We start from the raw sequence: 23,912 nt of genomic DNA on the forward strand, positions 1-23,912 counted from the left end.
TCAAAGACGGAGAGCAGGTTGAGTTGTGACCCGCAGGTTGGACCATTTTGCATGAGCATGTAACTGAGCTCAGGAACGCCTACGGATGTGTGCTGCTGGCTTCAGAGCGGAGCGAGCTCGGCAGAAGGTCACTGCCTGCGAGGATGGAGAGAATTACAAGAGAGGACTGTGGATGTGAAATGTTGACAGATGGGAAATAAGCCTGATGTCAATAAGGAAGCGGCACGGGGGGGCATCACCTCGTATCGGCGGCGACTTACGTAAAACATTCTGACACGACACTTCAGATAAAAAGCGAAGAGGAGCTACTTTCATGGCTTACGTGAGGGCACGTTCCTATGAATGATCTATCTCATGTACACTCTATTGTACTCTATTTTTCTTTTATCTTCCACATAACCACCACACTAGTGGAGATAAATCGCCCGTCCATGGACAACTTGGCACAGGTTCACACACATCAAGGGTCATTAAGGCTGCTGACAAAAGCCTTCTTTTTTTTTTTTTTAATGAATTCATGTATGAAGAGTTCAGCCTCTTTGGGTTGAGACGGTGTGTGTGTGTGTGTGTGTGTGTGTGTGTGTGTGTGTGTGTGTGTGTGTGTGTGCGTTACTGTGTGTGATGAGTCACGGTGTGTGTGTGTGTGTGTGTGTGTGTGTGTGTGCAGGGGCCCGGTTTCATTTCTTCTTGTAACACCCTAATGACTTTATTGTTTCATTCTTATCCAGCCTCCAGAAGGTATTACCATATAAACACCTGTGTTATCAAAGCACCGCAAACAATTTCCTGGATAATTTAACAAAGATGCGATTGTTGATTCGGTATGAGGCGTTGTGACTTGCGTGTGTGTGTGTGCGTGTGTGTTTTGAGATATCTATTTACTCTGTGTGTTTGTCTGTGTGTATATTTTTTGAAGTGTCTAGTCTCTGAGTCTTTTGTTATATTCATTTGCTGGTGTGTGTGTGTGCCGGGGCTTAAACCTGCCCGGGACCCGGCTGCAGCTGGCCACTTTGCAGCTCCGATCGCGGAGGGGAAAAAATATGTCGGCGTTACCTTAAATGGAGGGCTGTTTCGGAGAAGAGGGGGGGACAGAGCGAATGTTCTGCATTACCGTCGTGCTTCGTGCAATCTGTATCAAAACCCCGGGTGAGGCAAACACACAAAAAAAGGGAACACTTGCATAACGTAGGAGCCTGATGTTACCCTGCAGAATTGGACCTCTCTACTTTTTTTTTTTTTTAAACATCCCCCCTCTCTCTCTTTTCCCCTCCCTCCCCTCTTAGTCACAGGGCCTGGATTGTTCTGCTGAGGCTTGGCAGGGGCCGCGGATGGGAAAAGTGCAGGGGAGGCAGCTAACACTTCCTGCCTCCCTGAATCAGAGAGTTAACCTTCACCGAGGGCACAATGGCTTCTCGTTAGCGAAAACCACCCCACACGCAGGCGGCCTGTCACCGGCCATGTTCCTGTCCTCTGACCCCCCCCACCCCCACCCCCACCCCTTTACTGTGTCTCTCTGTCCTCCCTCAGACTTTCGCGTCCCACCCAGAGCCGAGCCTCGGATCTGGAGGAAGGAGGGTTAATACCCCGTACAGTGTGTCTACAGATATAAACTGTGGTGTTTTAGAAGAGAAGCCTTTATCCGCATTTCCATATTTCATATCCAGAAGCTAAATATCTTTAGTTGCGCTTTAAAGGGAACTGCTATTCTTCCTCGAGCTATTGAGGTTGGGCGGATTCAAACATATTCAGGAGGAAAATAGACCTGAAAGAAAGTGGATTGTGAGGCCCATTTTCATCTGTATTGTACAAACTGATGAAGGAAGACTGTTGATTATTTATGAAAGGGAGGAAACTGTGGAATATTCTGGTGTAATAGGTTGGAGAGAAAAAGGCCAGAGGACGTCCAAGGCTGATGTTTCATTTCAATTCAATTCAATTACTAATTTATGGATTTTAACTGCAGACATGAAGGTCTGAAACTCTGATTATCTGAAGTTCTCTGAACTGGTGTTCGACTCGTATCATTTGAAAACATAAGTGATGCACTTTGGACTTTGTGGCATACTTGGGCTGCAACTAACGCACTAATTTCTAGATTAATTGGTTAGTTGTTTGGTCTAAAACATGTCAGAAAACGATGAAAAAAATATTCAGTCACAGAGGAGTAAAAAATGACTCCAGCTCTTTCATTGGTTATCAGAATAGTTGGCAGCTAATTCAAAGGTGCAATATTCACCCTTAGAAAACAAACCGGTGGCAGCTTATCACCAAAGAAACTGCTGACTGGAGCTGCCATTAGCCATTTAGCTTGGTTAGCTGAGCAGCTAGTGGTCCAGGCCGGGAGCTCGGAGCAACCAGGGGAGTGTTAACTTCAGTACATCATTTTTGAATGATTTAAACAAAAATTCTTACATATTGCACCTTTAAAAGTTGACAACTAACCAATTAACTGATTATCCGTTCTCTTACAGCTCTAGTTACTTGTATATTAAGCTGCATTGATTAGGTTGGTCAATTCCTGGTCAATAAGTTGCAACTACATGAATTGTTTCAGCCTTCTGTTCAGTGAAAAAAGTTCAATGTGAGTATCAGCAAACTAAATTGCCTCATCTTTTGGGTTGTTGGTTGGACAAAACACACCACCCAATGACGTCAACAAAAGCTCATGATTAATTTTCCTTCATTTCACAGACCAAATAATTTGATTAACTCAGAAAATGTCCCGCACATTTCTTGATAACAGGACTAATTGTTAATGGCAGTCCCATTCGTGTAGATGATACACCGATAAAAAACATCTTCATCATCATCATGAGCTCACACAAACTCTTCTGTACATTTACCAATGTGGCAAACAAAACCTCGGAGCACAGCTGCTGCAAAACCGAGCATGACATCACCACACACCACTATAAAGAGGTGGATTCATGCTCGTAAATGTGATGGAGATAAGGAGCGGAGGGAAAGATACGTGGGCCAGAGAGATGACAAAGAACAAGGCTGAATACGCCAATATGACTCACTAAAGTCAACGCGAGGGATGAAACGCGGTGGAAGTAAATGGTTTCTCCCTTGTTTTCCTCTCATTTTCATGAACAAAAAACAAACAGAAAAAAAAACAGAAACACAAGCATGAACATGGCTAGCCTCGGAGAAAATAAAGCATTGATTTTGCACACTGCCCTCTCTGCTGCAGAGGACTCCGATCAATAGGCTCAAGTAATACTCTGCACAAGTTTAATGCTCGAGCTGTGTAGAGGCAGACAAGTGCTTTGTCTGGAAATTATTCCCTTCTTTATTGCACCGGCACCCCTGCTTGAAAAGCAACACAAAGATCTGTGTAAAGGAAACGGCGGCCATGGACGAAAAACCCGGCAGCACTCTGAGCCCGGCAGAGGGATCGCCATGGTCAAAGGTTCATCTGAATCAATGGAGGAAGTTACACGTGTTAACCACTTTGTAGGATCATCAGGGAAGGAAAGTGCAAGAGAGAGAGAGGGGGGGGGAGAGAGAGGAGGAGGAGGGGGAAGGAGTCCGCCATGACAGAGGTTCAAATTGCCAACCATCAGCCAAGCACAGAGATGACCTCCAGCTAAGGTTGTGACCTTTGACACGGAGTGCTACCAAGGCTAGAGAAACAGACACTCTCCATAAACCGAGACTGAGTTGAGATAAGCATCAGATTCTTTGAAGTAATCGCTGAGAGCTACGCGGCAAGGCAGGTGATCCACTTGCCTTCTGCAACCCGCGAGAGCAGACGGAGGAAATCTGTGAATGAAGCCGACCGCTGAGCGCAAGGGGAGGGAATCTAAACGGACTTCTTCTCCTTCTTTGCCCCTGCAAAACTTTAATTTCCTGACTGCTCACTTTTTTTTTTTACCCCTCTTCTAAGGCTCCTCCAAAGTCAGCGAGAAAAAGTCCCACGTCACCTGTAAAACATTAAAAAAGCGTTGACCCAGAGATTTGAACACTCATTAAGCGTTTTAAAGCGGAGAATTCTCTGAGATCCCTTCCCCTCTCTCTCAGATGTTTCCCTCCGTGTCGACCGAATGGTATATCAAGTTCAGGAAATTAGCCAGTTCCTGTTGGGGGAAGAGAAAGAGAGCTGAGAGAGGCCAGCGCCGATGAAGCTCAGTTTCTTTTCTTTTCTTTTCTTTTTTTTTTTACTACAACAGAATTGCACCAGTTTGTCTCTGCGCGTATGCTAGCCTTGGAGTTTTCTTAATAAATCCTTGTGAAAAACGAAAGGTATCCAGCTCATTGAAATGTGTGCTTGAGAACAGGAAAAAAAAAAAAAACACTTTCAAAGCACAGAAAAGTTGCATCTCAGCCAAGTGAACAGCGAGGCAGAACGGTGGCTCGACATCTCAACTCCTTACCTAACGCATACAGATTCCTTCAGGTTTGTTCTGCGCAAATAATCTGGCCATTAGGTCATTTAATATCCTCTGGATAAATTGCTGTGGACCCCTTGAGACCTGATTCCCGTCCATACATCAGGAACCAATCAAAGGTCCCTCCCGGTCATGGCAAAGATTTTGCCAGGCATGAAGCAGCAACATTTCCCCGGGGAAATAGAGAAAGGCCAATAATCAAAGACACTCCACCACTTCCTGCCCTTTATCGCTCCGGAGCATCTCGACAGGTCCCGTTCTGAACTGCGATGAGGTTAAGACGGCTTTCCTCGCTTAAAACAAATTAAAAACACGAGCAAGATTACACCTTGGATGACAACGCCAGTCGACCCACCAGGCAGTCGGATGAGTGACAGCACCACCACCAGACTGGGTTTGGCGTGACACACAACTGTGACCCCAACAACCCAGACATGCGCACACACACACACACACACACACACAGTGTAGTTATAGCGTAGGTTGAAACCCTAACCCCGCTGTTTCCATTGGACTCTTCACAGACAACTGGCCCTGCAGCATGTGGTGCAAAAAAGCTTCCCCATGTATGAGCGAGTGAGCGCACGAACACATAGACAGTCGACGTGAGAAAAGTTAAGGCACGTACAGAATTTTTCCACGGAAAAATCCACTCAAAGTCAGAAGTCAGGATGCTGTGGGTAGAAAACTACAGCCAACTGGGCTCCAGAGCGACGCGAATCTGCACAGTGTCTGCTCAAACTCTATTGACCGGCAGGCGTCGAGGCAGACCCTTGCATGCTGCAACTGAAATTAGGTTAGAAGAAGTCATTTGTCTTTAGTGGAGGGAGGGAGAGTGAAGGAAGGAGCAAAAAAAACAGAGGCTAAAGAGGCCAGATTGAGCAGGAAGGCTGTAAAGGGGAAGGAGTTCATGCAGACTAACATCTGTGATATTTCTTCACTTCATACTCTTTCTCCCATCCCCCTTTGCCTTGGGTGTGCCAAATGCTAAGGTGGGGCTTACAAAAACAGCAAAGAGCAAGGGCATTTTTTTTTGGGGGGGGGGAGCGCAAGTGTTGTGCGTGCTGCTCCCACTGATGGCCATTTGCGCCTTCAGAAAAAAACCTTTTCATGGTGTATGACTCTAACAGCATCCCTTAAATAACTAATCAAAGTCTGTCAGAAATTGTGTTGTGTGTGTAGACAAAAAAGTCCTAAAATGATCACCAATCACCAGCTAGGTGGTTAGCTTAAATCGGACATGGAAATCAGAGGATCGGTGACAACTGAACTGTTGACTTTTAACTCACAGTTTTATATTGATTTACTTAGAAAACCTGATTTATTTCATAGACCGTGAGCTGTGAAAACCTTAGCAAGTTATAATAGCGCTAAAAGATTCTTAGCTAGCAAGCTACATGTAGCATTGATGTAAAACATCATATGACACTTCAAATCACTTTCTATGTTGAAATCATGACAAGAGAAGATAATCTTTTAAAGGTTGTATCATAATGTTCCAGGACTTAAAAAAGAAGTAGTAAAGTTACAGGAATGTTTAAAGTTTTGATTGAAAGTAGTCCATCCAAAGGTTTTCTGTCTTGTCATACTAACACGCAGCCTATAAAACAGTATCTCAAGAGAACCCAGAACATGTTTACCTTGGTGGAGGACACCATGATATCAGGTAGTTTACAAAACAGCTCATTTACAGGAGCTAACAATCTAACTAGCGTAGCATGCTAACAGCTCATCCCTCTCTGGTCGAGGGAAAAAAGCCCCACTTCACTGCACTGGTTCATCATCTTGGCCTCCTCCTCCCACATATGGCACAACCACAAACTGTCTGAGCTTGTCGAACAGATACTTACAGCTTGGTGGGCGTACCCCACCTCACAACAGATTCATTACACATACATACACACAAGGCGTATCTGTGCTCGTATCAAAACACTGGCTCATAGATGTTTTCTGACAGGCTGAGGTAACAAGAGGTGCTGGCTTTGCCAACAGGCAGAGAGTAGGGTGCCCTGATTTTTGTGACCTTTTAATACCAAAAATTATGCATGCAGCCAATTTCTCAACAAAAATAAGCTCCTCCACAATGTTACATTTTGTCGCTCATGCCGATTTGTACGCCATCAATTATTTTGTCTCTGAAATGTGACAAATTATTGAAAAATGGCCATCATGTCTTCAATATTAAGTTTTGCCCCAACAAAGCAGTCAAACAACACAATAGTTTCAATTTAGAGATACTTAAAATGAGAAAAGTAGCCAATCCTCACATGTAAGCAGCTCTGACCAAAGACATTTTGGATTGTTTGCCACATAATTGACTTCAATTAACTCATTATCAAACCAGTTATTGATCTAACTGATCTATCAGCTAATTATTTCAGCACCACTAATCTGCACCCACAGAGACCCTCCTCTTCAGACTTCTTCTGGTCAAATCCTCACATTTGAGCAGCTCTGACCGACTGCATTCTGGATTGTTTGCCACGTGAACAACTTAGACGATTAACCGATTATCAAAACTGCCGTTGATCTAATTGATCAGCTAATTATTTCAGCACCACTAATCTGCACCCACAGAGACCCTCTTCCTCTGGCTAATGCTGTATCCGGCTATGGCCCCCTACAGCCCCCCTCCCCTTCAGTCCTCCATGACCAGACAGGGACAGCGCTGGTCCACGGAAAACCACTTTGCCGTTGCTGCCACCTTGTCCTCGTGTCTGGAAACATTGTTTGTCTGCTGGCTCAGATGGTGCCTCCTGTCTCCAAGATGGGACCACCCCTCCTCCCCCCCTCCCTAGCAGCCCTTGTGCCCCTCCCCCCTCCTCGAATGGTTGGGCCCACCCCACAGGGGGGTTGAATTTAATAAAGGCTCCCTCAGCCCCACATGCTAAAAAGGTATGCAAATGTGCAGGTCCTTCTGTTTTCTGATGTTTCTCCCCCCTCTCCACCCATCCCCTCGTCCAACTGACTGCTCTTCTCTCCAAGCCAAAGCCAAACACATGGAGGGAGGCTGTGTGTGTGTGAGAGAGAGAGTTTGGGTGTTTGTTTTTCAGAGGAATGGATTATTTTGTTAGGACCGCTCTTGGGTATTTGATCTGAAAAGCTATTACGATGATTGCGATTAGAATTAATAACATTATGAGCTACAGGAACTGTGAAAGAGGTACTTGACGTGCTTCCTTGTGGAGAAGAGGAATCACAAACACACATGCACGAGCGCGAGTCCAATAATTCCTCGAGTGCCACACGATGAAATTAATAGTGCCAGGAAATTGGCAACCTCCAGGCCATCGCCTAATAAATAAAATAATAAAAATTAAACGCCCTTGCATATATGTGCAGTAAAACACCAAAACAATATTGACTTCTTCGGCCGGCCGCGACGGCTCCTCCTCCTCCTCCCCAGATATCGGTGATCCCTATCTAATACAAAGGGCCCAGCCTCTGCATGGCTACCATGATGACCCGTGTTCATGAGGAGGTGAGAGCTGATCATTTTGTTCCGATGTAGTGAGCCGTGACAGGCAGCAGTGCGGGAAGGAGGACGGGAGGAGGAGGAGGAGGAGGAGGAGGAGGAGGAGGAGGAGGAGGAGGAGGAGGGGAAGGAGAAGTTGGGGGGTGGGGGGCACAGAGGGACCCACCAGAAGCAGCAGAGAGCCAGGCCAGACTGAGGGGACCAGCCTTTCCTGCTGCTTCCTTCCCGTGCTCTTGGCCAGCTGAGCAATCAGGTCACCTCTCTTTCCCGTGTCGCTTCTGGTCAATTGTTCTCCTCCCTCTCTCTCTCTCTTAGTCTCCCTCGCTCTCTCGCTCCTCTCCTCGCAGTGCCACAGCCTGCAGCTGTTGCGGCTGATGTCATTTTTTGATAGGATTTGGTCTGTGCCTGCTTGTTGGTTTCTGCCTCCCTGCCTAAACAAATGCAAACATGGCGAGGGCTCATTTGAAACAGGCGCACGCTGAGGAGGATCCTTCCATTTATTGGGAAGCGGCGGTGAGGGGAGGGAGGGAGCGAGGCGACTGTGACGCTCGCCCTCATGCAAACCCCCGAGATGATATGCAAAGTCAGATTTTCAAGCTCTTCCTGCTGTCATTATGGAAAAAGACGCTGCTCCACAAAACATGAGGGCGCACCAGGGAATACAGCCACTTTAAAAATAAGAGCTCTCCATTCATGCTAGCACGCTCCCACTGTTTGTTCTTGACCCGCGCTGGCCAAGATTGAGGAAGAGAAGAGGAAGTACACAAACATGGCCTTTTGACCCCTTACAACCGCCATTCAGAGGAGTACAACCAGTTCTTCAAGCCCACACTGTAAGCAGAACTGAATCTATATCCAGCTACATTTACAAAACAACATCAAGTCCTTATCCTGAGGGTTGTTTCTGAATAATCCACTGCTAATACAGCGCTGCGCTCACAGCGACAGAGAGGCAGAGAGAGGGAGCTGCTATGATGCTAGCTGACAGTTAATTCCCAGCTTTGAGCACAAGGTTTTACTCCCAACATGGTCTTGAAGAGAAACCCTTCTTTTCAAAAACTTGTGTTCCGGGAGAGTTTTCCTGAGACTCGAGACAGATTAGATCACGTCTTGGCTTGTTCAAAGACCACGAATATTTACATTATTGGCTCAAATGGCATCCGAATGAGCACATCAAACCCCCATCGAGGACAGAACAGGGCATGCCTGCAGATTTGGCACATTCTCATCCCTATAACGAGAGATGAACACGATATTCAGAGGCTTTTTTTTCTCTCTTTCTTTTCTCCCTGGTGGTAATGTATCCACCAAATGAGCAATCTCACAAGATTGAACAGATTCTCGAGACTGCAATCTGTCCAGACGGAGAAATGAGATAAATAAAGTCTGTATGTATGTGTAGCAATGAGACACAACTGTTGTCCCGACCTTGAAATAACTGCCACTTACGAAAAGCTGTTTTGGTATGAGAGACACCGATTATAGCCCATTTCTAGGCCAGCACATAATCAGTGTCCAAGTTCCAAATCAATGACCTACTTCCGAGCACACACATATACACACTGCACATACGCTGCGAGGCAAAACTCTCTTTCTAACAGCTTAATGTGGAGGAGTAGGGAAATCAAATCGAGCCGGCGCTTTGTTTCTGATCCGAAAATGTATCCGAGTGTGGATATTTAGGAACACAAATGAGGGCGGCGTGGTTTCATAACAGCAGGCTGAGGCAGCGGAGGCCCGCCGCAGAGCTGCCTGTGTTATTTTGACACTGGCTGGCAGTGAGGGGGGCACCGAGGTCACGAGTGTCAGTGGTTTACTAGTGAGAGTCGATCGGATCTGACCTGGATAAAGTGGAGAAACAGCGACTTCCGCAGCCTCCCGCGCCGTGAAGAAATGCGAGAGGCGGCTCGGCTGGTGAGGTCAGGACTGCACAGAGCGCCAACCCTAGCATGCTGGTTCTTTAACGCGGGGTGGGCTATTTAGAGAAACACCCCCCTACCACCAACTCCACCCCCCCCCTCCCCCATCGCACCGCGCCCCCTCCTTGCTTCTCCAACTTGCCTCTCCGAGCCCCCTCGAGCAGATCCACTGCCACACGCTCGTGCAGACAGATGAAGAGGCTTTTCAGAGCATCAGGCCCCAGAACCAGGAAATACTTAACATCCCACAACGCAACCTCCTGACTTTATTTTTTAAATGAGCTCTTATTCTGACCCCCCCGGCTATGAACGTTCAAGATGAGACATAGAGGCTAAATGCGCCGTCCATACATGCACATGCTGCTGCCCCAGACAGGCTGTGGGCTGATGACAAAGACAGACCGGCAGACATGATTTAATGAATGGACGACACAGAGTACATGCGCATTCATTTCCTATCCTTAAGGGGTCGGCTCCCATAATTTTATTACCTAGATGATGTTCATTGACAGAGTTGCTAGTTCATTTTCCTGTTGATACCGTCTGGAAGTGATTGGATTTTCAATGGAAGTCCTCTTTTCCTGCACAAATTCATAACAGAGATTAGCTGAAACCTCTGTGACAGCTGCTTCCTTGCTGCACTGTTACAGAGACACCAAAGCAGAGGGGCGCTTTGTACCAAAAATTACAGCTGCAACAAATTTTTATTGACGATTAACCCATGAGCAAGTAATCGATTTCTTGTTTTGTCTTTAAAAAATGTCAATCAGTGTTTCCCAAAACCCATGTTGACGTCCTATAATGTCTTACTTACAGCTCAAAGATATTCGGTTTATGGTCATAAAGACGGAAAGAAACCAGAAACATTCACATTAAAAAAGCAGGAGTCAGAGAATTTAGACTTTTTTCTCATTAAAATTCCCCAAACTGTTTAATGGATTATCATAGCGGTTGGCGATTAATTCAATAGTTTAACAAGTAATCAATATCTCGAATAAAGATATCCACTTGATTTGTCCAATGCAGACTGTTGAAGCCTCATATTGAAGAGGAAATATGGAACAATTCTAGTTAAAAACTACTGTGAAGGTGAAGAAATATAGAGCTCTCTACTGAAGTTAGCATGCTAACCATTTAGCCCTGGCCTGTCTCCAAAAGTCCTACTACTTGTGTTAACAGTGGTTGCTGAGCTCCCTGCCTGGACCGCTAGCTGCACGGCTAACTGAGCTAACAAGCTAACAGCAGTGACAGTTAGCAGCGGTAAGCGGTGACTCTGGCTGCCCCCATTTTTGCTTTGAGTGTGTATTCGACAGATGGCTAGCTCTTACACAGTGCATCTTCAACTTTAAAGTAGACTCCGCAAATTTGGCTTCCCACTCCTGTAACACTGTCGGGTTCATGATGGACGCTTTGAAATGAAAAATGATCAGAGTTAATGCAGGAGAACCGGAGATACTGCCCTTCGTTTTTCCACATTATTCTTCTTCTATGTGCCGACCACCACAACGCAACTTGAGCTGCGACGGCTCGGCTGAAAAAAAAAACAAAAAAATACGGGGAACTCATACTTTAATAGCCATGCAGTGAGTGTGGTTTTTATTTCATTTGCTCAGGTCTTGGAAACTTCTGCTGCCAAAAAAAAAAAAAAAAAGCCTGACATTTCTCCCTGGATGATATCATGCTGCCGAATGTTTTTAATTTCATTTTTCTAGTGCTATGAAAACACCTCCATTGTGTGCAGCTGTCTCAAAAAGGCGAACATATAAAAAAAAAAAAGAAACCCACAAAATTATCTTCACAGCTACTGGAGGTAAATCTGCCAATGTGTTTAAATGGGCTGAACAAGTCATTTCACGTCATTTTTAATGTGTTTTAGTGCCACTTTCAGGAAAAAGGTATGACAGGCATTAGATGAATTCTGCCCGCTGGTTAAAACATCCACATAATTGCAGGTATGTGGTATGTACCTGGGCCTGCTGAGCCGTCAAAAAAAGAAGCCTCGGGGCTGTTACATATTTTGACGCGCTCCTCCATCTCCGTGTGTGGCGCTTGAGCCTGCCGTTTTTCTCCGGGGAGCATTGATCCAGCATAATGACTTTTGTTGGAAAAAAGCTCTCTCTCCACAATGGACGGCCTTGTCTTGTGCCATACTTGTTATCAGGTTTACGCAACACAGGAGCGGAATGTGTACAGCGTGGTGGAGTAATCCTTTTTCTCCTGCAAGGTAAATCAGGGTGTTTCTTTGTCACCGAATCAGGGCAAAAACCCCATTATACTGAGATGATATATAAACAAATCAATTTTGTATGTTCACGCATGGTTTCACAAAACTATTCCTCCAGCACGGAAGAAACAGGCACGAAATTAGTTTGTGTGGCCAATATTACACCGAATTAGTTTGTGGGAGTGAGGGAGGAATCCGTTTTTTTGTTATTATTTATCAATGAAAAGGCAGACAGAGTAAAACTGTTCAACTGCGTTTCATCACTCGAGACTAAACGAATGACTTCCTCTCTCTCCGAGTCGCGCAGGTTCACCAGCGAGGTTAAATGGGTATATCCTGCTGACCCGGTTCCCCAGTTCAACTATACACACGACCTCTTTTCAGCTCTCGAGCCGCGGCCGAGAGGGCGACCTCGAGGAGTGAAAATTCAAGGGAGGAAAAACGAAGAGACACAGAAGCCACGATAAAGAGGGGAGGCGTGGCAAAGCGGGCAGTTTGAAATCACGCACCGGGCAACGCAACGAGAGAAATCATCTAGAAACGAGACGACGGCGTCCCGAGCCACTGTCCTGCTCCGAGGCATTGTGGCCCGACAAAGACCTCAAAGCTGTGTTTCTGGTGAAAAAAGCAGAACAAATGGGGATTACAATATTTGAGGAAATGGAGCCTTTCAGTTGACCCACATCCCCCACAGAGACTCCAAATTATAATCCGGGCATACATGCTCAGCTATTGAATTTTTTTAGATTCTGTATCGACACCATGAAATGGTCTTAGGTGGCAGCTAAATGGGCAAAAGGGGGAGATTAGCGGAAAAAGAGATAGAGACAGCACTCCAACGCATCTGGAGGTCGGAATCAGGGCTCCAGCTTGTTTAGTTTTATTCCAACTTCGGATCCGAACATTTTGTCTTTACAGTTCATATATAAACTCTCTCCAGAGACTAAAAACACAAAGAAGAATCCACTTAAAGTCTTAAGCTCGAGACACATTAGATCATTCTTTACCATTTAGCTGTAGCCTCCAAGGTTTTGATTAGAGTAATCATTGAACCATGCACTTTAACACTCCAAATCAATTAGATGAACCGGTACGCACACACACACACACACATTTGAAATGGTTAAATCGAATAATGATTTAATGCATGGCCATCCTCGGGATAAGTCCAGCGCAATAATCATACTCACCCACAAACAAACATCCATTAATGGCTTTAGAGATGGTGCTGTAATTGCTAAAAATATGCTTTTGAGTGAGCTAAATGCATAAGAAGCCGATTAAACTGCATTCAGTGGTCGAGGCTCTCTCTGCTGGGCGTCCAGTTGGGAGCTTTAATCCGCCTTTAGTTTATTTATTGTGAATATATTTCTCGATGAGGATGGGAAGATTAGAAAAAAGGAGAAGTGCAAAATAAAGTCACACTTCCTTCTGTTTTTCTTTTCTGTTCGGAGGCAACAACTGTCATTCCACCCACCCACAATCATATGTTTCTATGGGGGAAAAAAGACAATCTCAAGCAAACTACTTAAGATTTTGTGTGATATTTGTTGTAACAATTTTTCCACATCACCAATCGCATTTGAAAATGTGTGTAAATCCACGTTTCATGTGCTGCATTTTGTTTCCAGGTGTGTAAATCTGTATCCATGTGTGAAAGAAAGCCGATCACATCTGGATATATGTAACTCACGTGTGAAATTGTCCAGTTCACATGTGACATCAGTCATTTTCACATGTAAAAATCGTATTTTACATGTGAATATCACCAATCTCTCGTCCTTTTTTTTAAATTTATTTTAACATGCTGGCAAATCTGAAGGAATTATTTGTGTGTTCTTATGTTTTCCACAAAATCACTGAATGACTGAATTGTGGCAACTCTAACCGTTCTACCCGTGTGTATGATCTCCACACAATAAAAACATTTATACTGACTTGCGCCTCTTCAAACAAGCTAAAATGAGTTGGGCTTTAACTTCAGGATTTAGGAACTGTAATAACATAACAGCAAATGCTGTTTGAAACACATTATATTACTTTGATGCTGAATAAAGTGATATATTACTGTCACTTACTATCACTTTAGAAACTGTCGAGTTCACATGTGAAGAAGCGAACGTTGCGATCTCACACCGTGTCTTGTTCTCACATGTACAAGTTGTAATCCACATGTGAAAAAAGCCCATCGTGTATGGCTGTTGTGTGACTTTACGCATGAAAATGTAAAACTTTCATTTTACATGTGACATTTCTTTGTTCACATGTTAAAATCTTAGTAACACGTGCAAAATGTGTGCTTTTCACGTGAGAGGGGGCACATTTCACCGTATAAACAGTCCATTTTTTTTTTCTTTTTAATGAAACCTGACTTCATCGTGACAGCACTCCTCTCCATGACACTGGCAGCAGCAAAGAGTTACATGCAAACAGAAGTTTTGTCATTTTACATTATGTTTTCATCTCGTTTTCATTTTTTGTGGTGAAACGTTTTCAATTCGCACTCACCCTGCCACACAAATAAGGATAACCACCATCTGTGTGTGTGACAGCGCGGGGAGAGAGAGAGAGAGAGAGAGAGAGAGAGAGAGAGAGAGAGAGAGAGAGAGAAAGAGAAAACAGAGAGTGTGTATGTATGTTTACGAAGCCTCAGGAAATACCAGAACAGACATGCTGACTCTCCGGCACTTCAGGCCCATGTGACTGGAAACACACAGGCCGGATTGTTTGCATGTTTGCTCTGAGGTCGCGATAAGAATGAAGAGAAATATCAAGGCAGGAGTCAGCATTTGATTCCAACCTGCCCGGAACCTGGAGGAGCGGGTCGGTCCTTGCTTCTCTCTCTCTTCTTTAAAACTTTGAGCTCTCTTTCTCTCAACAGATCAGCCATCCTGCTAATTCGCGTCCCCGTAGTGACTCCAGTGCAACGGGCCCACCGACGGCTTCCTGCTCTCATCACATTAGCATAACACAGATGCAGACGCGGCCGGTAACCTCGCCGTTGCCAAGTACTGTTTACAGCAAATACACGTGGATGCAGCGAGAGCTGCGGTGACGACAGTTTTTCTTCACTAACCTACTTTTCTCACTACACTGCTTATGTATGAATCAGTGCATTGTTATTTACATTCAGTGTGTATATTATCGTTCATGCCTAGTTTGGGATTTTGAGTTATGAAGACTGTCACATAAACACATCCAGACTCAAGTTTCCAACCTTTTTTTAAACTCTCTGGCCTTCAACGTCAACTCATCTTCTCCATTAAGAAGAACATTGTGCACGAATAAACAACTAATAAACTAATAAATAGTACAAGGCTTTTTTGTCAGATGAATTGTAAGATTGTTGGGCTAAAGATGGACACCGAGGCAAAAAAAAAAAAAAAAGGTCCAACTTTTCCTAAAACATCCTCAATCCAATCGAAGCACCGTCCCGTCTTGTAAAAGGTCAGCGGAAACCCGACAACTGATCGTTACAGAACTTGGGCTTATTCCCTCGAGCTGCAGAAACTAAACAGTGGTGGCAGAGATATAAATATTGTGAGGAGAGGCTCTAATCTCTTACCTCTTTCGTTTCCTCGTATACCAAATATTTAAAGAAATCACCATAGGTTCTCTTGCATGTGGGTTTCGAAGCAGAATTCCCAGATTTGCACAGAAGGCATCGAAATGTGCACAGTGAGATTTCTAGATGGCGAATTCTCTCCCTTTGTTTTTGAGCTATCTGAGCCGGGCCATTGTGCCCATCTCTCTGCTTTTGATGCACTCACATCGCCATTAATCTCTCGCAAAGATGCCATTATAGATGTCATTAAATGTGGTGTCCAGCAAAAAAAAAAAAAAATGTGCAAGCGGCCAGTCTGAATAATTAATTCCCCCTGTTCCTGCTGCAGGAGCCCTCTTCTGATCAGAGCTCAACCCGGTGAACACGCTCTGTTATGATTGGCTAAAGCAAGGTCAGCGTCTTAAGAGACCCCGCTCTAATATCCAGCAGCAATTAGTGGCTGCTGCGTGGATGTTGCACATGTTATTATGTGATAGGGGACCGAGAGCGACCGCAGGTAGGAGATTTAATGTTCGCAGCGCTGTCGCCAAGCGGAAAACGGGTTACTGAAGAACACAAAGACGACTGGTTACTCAGCGGTGCACAATGTGGCTGAAGAGAAAACCACATAATGGAGAACTGCTTCAAAAAAGGAAGCACAGAAAGCACAGAGAAATAGCAAGATCATTTGCAATCATCAAGACAGAGGCGACATTACGCGGCACTCGTTCCCAGACTTTTTGAACCCCCATCACAGGAAATGTATTCTTCTCTGGGCCGAGCAGCCTTCAGCGCTCATTCTGATCTTAATTCTGTTGCTCCAATTCAATTTGAGTCTCAGACTGTGCCGGGGGGGGGGGCCTGAGACGTGTCAGCATTTCTTTGAGCACTATTTACAGCGACAAACATTTCCATCGCTCGCCGTGATAGTCGCCGGCACTTCTGACTGCTGACTACCTGCAAAAACTGAAAAACAGGAGCAGAAGAATGTTAACCGTGAGCTGCCGTGCCATTAGCCACGGCATAACTGAATATTTATAGGTATATTTGTTGCTTTTTGCCTCTGTTGTGACGTGTTTATAGAAATGTGACATAAAAAGTGATTTGAGTAAATGTTGATGTGTTTGTTCGTCACCCTTTGAATAAAGTGTGACAAAAAATGTCGCTGGAGTATTCGCTGACTTGTTTTTTTCTGACACAAACATTAAAATATGCGAATGAGCAAATCTTGCGACCTTAGAGGACCGTCTGTGTTCTGGCATCTGATAAGCTTTGACTAGTTTGAATTTCATCGCTCTGAAACAACGGGAGATATTTGCTGGGAAGCCAGTGAGGGATCAGAGCTGCATGTAATGGTGCTAAACATCGTATTGTGATTCATATTTGAAAAATACCATGAGTCTGATATGATGTGGTAATGATCATTTTGGTACCACAATACTAAAAAAATTGATTAAATCACGATGATGTGACATTTGTTGAGGTCTATACCAAAGTATCAGGTATTTATTACAAGAGAATATGACTTGTACTGGAGTTTAATGGCTCTAAACGCAACTGGGAATGTTTGCTGGGAAGCTAGTAAGGGATTCGAGCTGCACAGTATGGTGAAAAACATCATTTTGTGACTGTTTTGACAGACACTGCGGCTGCGATATGAAAAATGAATCAAAACAGACAAACAAAAAGTTTTCTTACATTTAGCGACTCAGGACAGAGGTGTAATTTGGGTGCACTTTTCACACTTCCTGCAAAAAACCCTTCACGTCAGGTGAAAAGAAATCTGCCTGCGACTGACTGACAGTCCACATCCTCACCGAGACAACAGCGAGACAGTTATCAGTGACAAGAAAGAAAGCGGCATGAGGAGATGAGGGAGGGGAAACTGACCCTTTCCCCCGCTGGAACGAAACTGGGAACAATGTAAGAAAAACACACAGTCACAAGAAAAGCCCACTGTCGCCATCAAAACGCACAGTCAACAAAGGAGTCAAACAGAAAAGTTCCAGCGAAAACGGCGCAGAAGACGGACACTGAACAAGCTCGGCATCGGCTCCCCATGAGTCAGCCCATTGTGAAGGCGCACAACGCACAAGTCGAGTTCCCAGTGAATCAGAGCAGTCAGCTGCCATCCACCACCTCAAGGCACAGGGCCAGTCTAGCACAGGACCGCAGACATGTGACCAGCTGTCTCACACAACCACCGTCACTGTACCGCTCCTCGCCAGTCAGGGCTGAGGACGGGGGACATCGACAGTGAGCTCTCAGATATCTCCAAAACAAGTTGGAACGAGTTTTGCTCGGGTCAGACAGACACTGCACGGCTACGGTATAGGAAGAGAGAGAGCAGGTGTGTAAATCTATAGACGACTGCGACTTGTGATTTACAGCCAGGAGGGCGCAGTGACATCAATACTGCAGTTTGTAGGAGGCCTCGCTGAGGACACCGAAATATCCCTCCACTTCTAACCCACCCCTCCCTCCCCCTGACATCGATACACGCCGCTACACGTGCAGCTGTCTAAATATTACTCCTCCCGTCTTCTGCTCTTCATCTTGCCATTCCTCTGCTCCTCCTCTCGCCTTTTTCTGTCCCTGCGAGAGCTCGCGGGATGAGTTTAGGAACGGACAACTGTTAAGGCGGCACAACTGGGGACGTCCACATTTGGCGCTCCGTTGTCATCTTGACGGCGAGGCAGAGGGCCCGGAATAACTCACCTTATGCTGTCCACTTTTCGAGCTATAACCGGCTATGCACCTGTGGTTACCAATTATCTTGTAGCCAACCACAGTAAGATTATTCTAAATGTAAATAATATTTCCCGCAAAAGGCACCGAAGCAGGTGAGTGCACGAGCACAAGTCACTAAATCACCATATGCACTTTAACGCGGTTCATATACGAAGCCAGACTGCTGCTAATCTCATAAAAGGACAAACAGAGCCATTAAAAGTCCTCTGCTCTTTACTTCATTACTGGCTCAGCTTGCTCTCCTTATGCAAAGAGTCCCCAGGTGCATGAATGTTTCATGGCCACCCTGCTGCCTGCTTCCCTCTGCTCAGATTCAGCCTTTTCTCCCTCCTCCCCGAGGAAGCTCGAACTCCGCTGTCAATTGCACTCACTTACACTCGTGCTACCGTCATCATCAGCCATTAGAGGCGGCACATAAGACAGCTGTTTTGCCTTGATGACTCAATCATCCCCTTCAGCGGGATTAGCATCAGTATCATCATCCTCATCATCGCCTTTGATCCCAAAAATTACCAAACAAGTCTGAAATTGATGACTATCAGCCTGTCTGCCACGAATTCCTGAGCTTTCGGAAAAATGATCCGACTGGCATTGTATGACATTCAATCAAGCTTCAGAGCTTGTGGAGATAAACCGGTGATACCCACCGTGTTTTATATCAAAGCCTTTGATAGGAACCAGAAAAAGCCATTCTTAATGTCGCAGTTTTTAATATTTAGCTGCATATCTGTGTAAAAAATTGCTTTTCTTTATTCTGTACCCAAGAGATGTGGATCAGTAAAAGTGGTCAATTATGAGTAAACGTTTGACGTAAAAGTCTACCCCAGTTTTCAAGTATTTGTAGCAAACCTTAAATAAATAGTCCGACTTTTTGGGAATGCTAAGCTAAGCTAATTGCCTCTTGCCCCATAATGCACAGACATGACAGTTGTTCTGATCTTTGACAATCTAATATATATATTTTCGTTTTGCTCTGGCTTTGGTCACTGCCAACTCCTCAGGGTTCCCTGCTGTGTTATAACTTTATACTGTTGAATAGTTCTGGAAATGCTGGAATCTGAAAATGTACGAGTAGTTATGTCTGTCATAGAGTAAACACTGCGAAGAAAGTAGCTGTAAAAGTGATGGCTTGTAGTGGATAATCTCCCCTATCAAATAAAGCAGCAACAAGCATTAAGCATAAAGCAAGTCAACTTGATGAACTTTAGCCATAGCATCTCGGTTCTGGGCTTATATTTGTCCTCCTGCTGTAAATACTTTAAACCAGGCCCCTTGAATGGCACATCAGCTGGTGGGCTAATTCAAGGCCCTGCGGCACTGCCACTATCATCATTTCATTAGCTTTAAACAGACATATTACAAATAGAACATTTAGCCGAAGCTGTGTGGAGTCAAGTCAGGCTTGTTGGGCTATATTCTACAACAAGAAATGTGCCAACCTAATGAGACCACAGTAACAGCTTTCACTGACAAAGAGAGATGCAATAATATGGCCGCATTAGGCAGAAGAAAGGCTCGTTAATGCGGTCGTATTTCAAGGAGCAGCGTCGAGGTAAACCATTCATGAGCCAGCGGCATCTCAATGCCAAGTGTTCTTAAAACATATTACAGCATGCCATTAATTAATTTGTTGGCTTGTGAAGCGTAGCTTATTCAGGCTATTCATCACGGGCAGGAAATTGACAAGTTATCCATGGAAGGCATGTCAAAGGGATATCAGGTTTAATTTCACATCAAAGGGAGAAGCGAGCGCTACTCCATTTGTTTGGCGCTCCTCGTTCTCTTAGCGGCGTCCTCTTGCCAGGCAGATCGCTTGTACAAAGACATGAGATGTAGAGGAGGCTCTGAGATTCACCAGGGTCACGGAGCAGCGGGGAAGTTCACCTCGGAGCCAAGTGTTGCTTAATGGCTTCCTCCTGCTGTACGTCAACGAAGACCATCTGAGGAGGCTGTGGAGAACATCTGTCCCGAGCAACACAAGCACTTTGTACCGCCGCAGTTCCCCTGTCACTCAAACACGTTCTGGCGTATCACCGACTATCACCGGAGGTCGCGATCGCCTCTGAAGACGTGCGCTCACACTGCTGTGGGGTGCTCGTACGAGCACGAGCGCGTGCGTCCACATTTGTATGTGTCTGTGGGAAAGCAGGGTTGACGCCACGTCTATTTTTAGCCTGGTACACTGAGTTCTGCCTCTGTGTTATGCTGCTCTGTTCCTGGGACAGGAGGCCGGGTCATCCGCAGCAGCAGAGCACCGGGATCACTCCGGCTCCGTACTGCTCCCTGACCTCGGCCCCTCCAGCTCCTACATCAGTGGGAGAGACTTACAAGATTCCTGGGCGGCATTTAGGGGAGGCTATCTGTAAAAAAAGGGGCTCTCTCTTGACGGATGCCATGTTCATCCACCGCTTTCTCTCTCCGGTGACTAATGGGCTAATAATTCAGCTGTCACCCTGGAACGTTATCTCGCACTTTTTCATGGGGAGGATACCAATCCCCGGAACATCTCCGCCACAGTCTGAGCCTTGAAAAAGATACGCGCTAGACTCCCAAAGTCGCTTTACAAGTTAAAAGGTATTGTGAAGAGATGAAATCAGATGGAAATTCCACGCGAGAGTTAAGCATGGAGGTAGCTCGATTAGATAACAGACGCTGCGAGAACCTGGCACCAGTGCTATCCTGTCATGCCTGGTTACTCAGTGGGTAGTGAACAGAACAATCATCTTCCCACTCATCTGCTACATGACAATGGTGAACCCTTGAGTCAATCGTGTGCACCATCTCTGTCATGACAGAAAAGTTTTCGTTGTTCACTTTCAAAGATAGGGAAGGCTGTTCCAGAGAAAGAAAGGTCCCTTCCATTCCTTTGAGAAACCGGTAATATGTGTAGGCCAATTCATTCCGTGGGGGTTTTATTGTGATGAAGTGCTTTTTGCTGTAGCTTCTTGAGCGGTTATTATCTATTTAGGAGGTTCCTGCATCTCCCAGCATGTTTTTAGACACTTTCATAATAATGAACCCGATCTTGTTGCATTCAGCTGCTGGTAATAAGTGAGGCGAGAATATTTTGCACAACCCGTACTGAACCTGGAACGTGTCTTGTGGCTGTTTTACTAAAAAATGACTGTACTAAAACTGCTATCTGTGTAGAACCAGATTTTGAGTCGAGCAAGAAGAACTTACTTTTCAGGTGACAGTTCATGTTAGATTGGCCTGGTATCAACAGTAATCAAATGAACCAGCAGGGACCGAAATGGGCTACAAATACCTGGTAAAGTATCTCATAATGGCTGATTCAGATTCATCATGTCAAGACTGCTCTGAAGCAGTACGGCGAGCATAAAACAATCTCCGAACGTGAGAAGATCTTCAAGAAAGTGCCTGGTTTAAATAAAACGTCTGGCTTATGTGATTACAACAGCAAAACAGACAGAGACAGATGGTTTAAATAGTATTTTAGCAAACACTTTTTCTCTTTTTTTTGATGACATTTTTACATTTGAAAGAATCATGGCAGTCCTGCCCCGGAAGATTATCACTACCAAGATTACAGATCTTCTCTTTCTCCGGGCGCTTTTATCTTTCCCTAACTTTGTGCAATCTGTTGTTTGTAACCCTGAAGTTACAGATAGCCCGTCTGTAATTTCTGTTTTCATCCAGTAAATACTTCACAAATGTTGTCCTGCCTGTGCAGTTGGCACGACGAGCTCACCAAAGTGGCTTGTGACAAGTTTTTGTTGGAACGGCGACTCGGAAAAACTGTTTATTCACACACATTTGGAGCGTGAAGAGTTCCCCTTTAAAGTACCTGCTTCAGGCCTCAGGAAGCATCTCTGTACAGCCGCTACAGCCGCTCCATCGTGGTTATCAGTTTAACAGCTTGTCATTCAGACCTCTGGGTGTTTGTGTTGAATGTTCAACTCTCACTCCTCTGCCATGTGCTTGTTTAATAAAGTACTTCCACTTGACTCAACACCGGTCAGTGGAACAAGGGAGCTGCGATTGTGCCCGGGTGTGAAGCCGCCGCACAGCATTAATTTGTCTGAGGTCTGTTTCATCAAACCGCCCGCCTGTTATTATATTCAACAGAAATCTCTTCAGAGAGAGAGTTCACTCCAACAAGTGATAATAATCCTTCTAATAGGCTTAAATGTTTTTTTTTTTTTTGAAACTTGAAGTTAAGTGGCGGGCTCTGCTCTCTTTGTTTGCCCGTTGCAGGGGAGGTGGACATGTGTGAGCGGAAGCAGGGGGCTCCGAGCTCCGAGGCCAGGCCCTCTATCCTTCCTGTTCAGTTACCAGAGGCCTGACGCTTATCAGTTCCAGATCTCACAAGAACAGAGAGAAAGAGAGACCACTGACAGAAAGGGGATTTTTTTTATCCCTCCCCCCTCCTTTTTTTCTCCCTTTTAGCAAGGTTAACAGAATGTCTGCCCCCCTCGCGTTTCACAGAGGAAAGTAATTATTCATTAGGGCTCAACCTGGCAACCTTCAGACGTCAACCGACTGATAAAGGCAGTCGACTACGGGAGCAGTCGGTCGATCAACATTTCAGTTTATCGAGCAAAAAATTGTCAGGCTTTCAATGGTGACTGTGACGCTTCTGTTTCAGATTATTTGAGACTAAATTTCTTTGGTTTTGGGTCGTTGGTCAGACAAAATCAGCAACCTGAAGATGGCACATTGTGCTCTACAAACCTGCGATGGCCGTTGTTTCAAATATGCATTGATGGTATAAAAATTACTTAACAAATAGTTAAAAAAAAATAAAAGCAGACTTTTTGCAGCTGGATAACATATCTCACAGGTCACCCTCTAAAATATTTTGATTTCTGTGTCCTTCAAACGTAATACCCAGCTATACTTTCCCTCCATGCAGGCATCCTTACAGTGGCAGTGTGAGTGGAAAAATCTGTCATCAGGAGTGAGCGAGAGGGAGCTGACTGTGAAGCGCCCGTGTCGTGCCCCCTGTTCATGTCAAAACCCCATCCTCGTTTCACTTGCTCCCGCTGTCTACCTCGCCTGACATTTCCACAATAATCACTATGGTTTATCCCACTCTGGCTGTGTGGTGGGCAGATGTTTGTCGGGCCACCGTATTTCTCAGCATTCACACGGCTCTAATCAAGATAAACCACTCTTATCTACTCTGTGTGTGTGTGTGTGTGTTTCAGTGTGCTGGATGTCCCAATTCCTAATCCATGAAGCCATAGCTGTATTGTATAATACAGTGGACAAACCAATTACATTCCCTTTCCACGACATAATTCTCCCTTTTATATGCGCGTACGCTGATGTTGCATAAGGACGGACTGGTGGCTAAAGAGGATCATCGTGACCTTCGGCGTGTGTACACATTCGCTGGGCCGCGCATGAACTCCGATAACGGGCGAATGTCATAAACAACATCTCAACACTTTGTTACTCGGACCCCCCACCGCAGGATCGCCTAATGAAATCAACATGTCCTGCGAGGTGAGCCGACGCTGGCCACACACAAGCTGCTGCCATCACATGTTTACCAAAGACACTCGAGCGCGCCGTGGAGGACGGAGCGTGTCCAGGCAAACAGAGTCGTAGTGTTTAAATCACTGCGGTGGGCAGGGGA

General features: G+C 45.2%; 1 protein-coding gene across 2 annotated transcripts in view; it reads right to left on the bottom strand.

Moving 5' to 3' along the window:
- LOC119009913 (zinc finger MIZ domain-containing protein 1-like) overlaps positions 1 to 23,912 on the bottom strand; it is a 171,038-nt gene that overhangs the window by 65,021 nt on the left and 82,105 nt on the right. The window lies entirely within an intron of this gene.

This window comes from Acanthopagrus latus, chromosome 20 (genome assembly GCF_904848185.1).
Source record: "Acanthopagrus latus isolate v.2019 chromosome 20, fAcaLat1.1, whole genome shotgun sequence".
NCBI classification, from domain to species: domain Eukaryota; kingdom Metazoa; phylum Chordata; class Actinopteri; order Spariformes; family Sparidae; genus Acanthopagrus; species Acanthopagrus latus.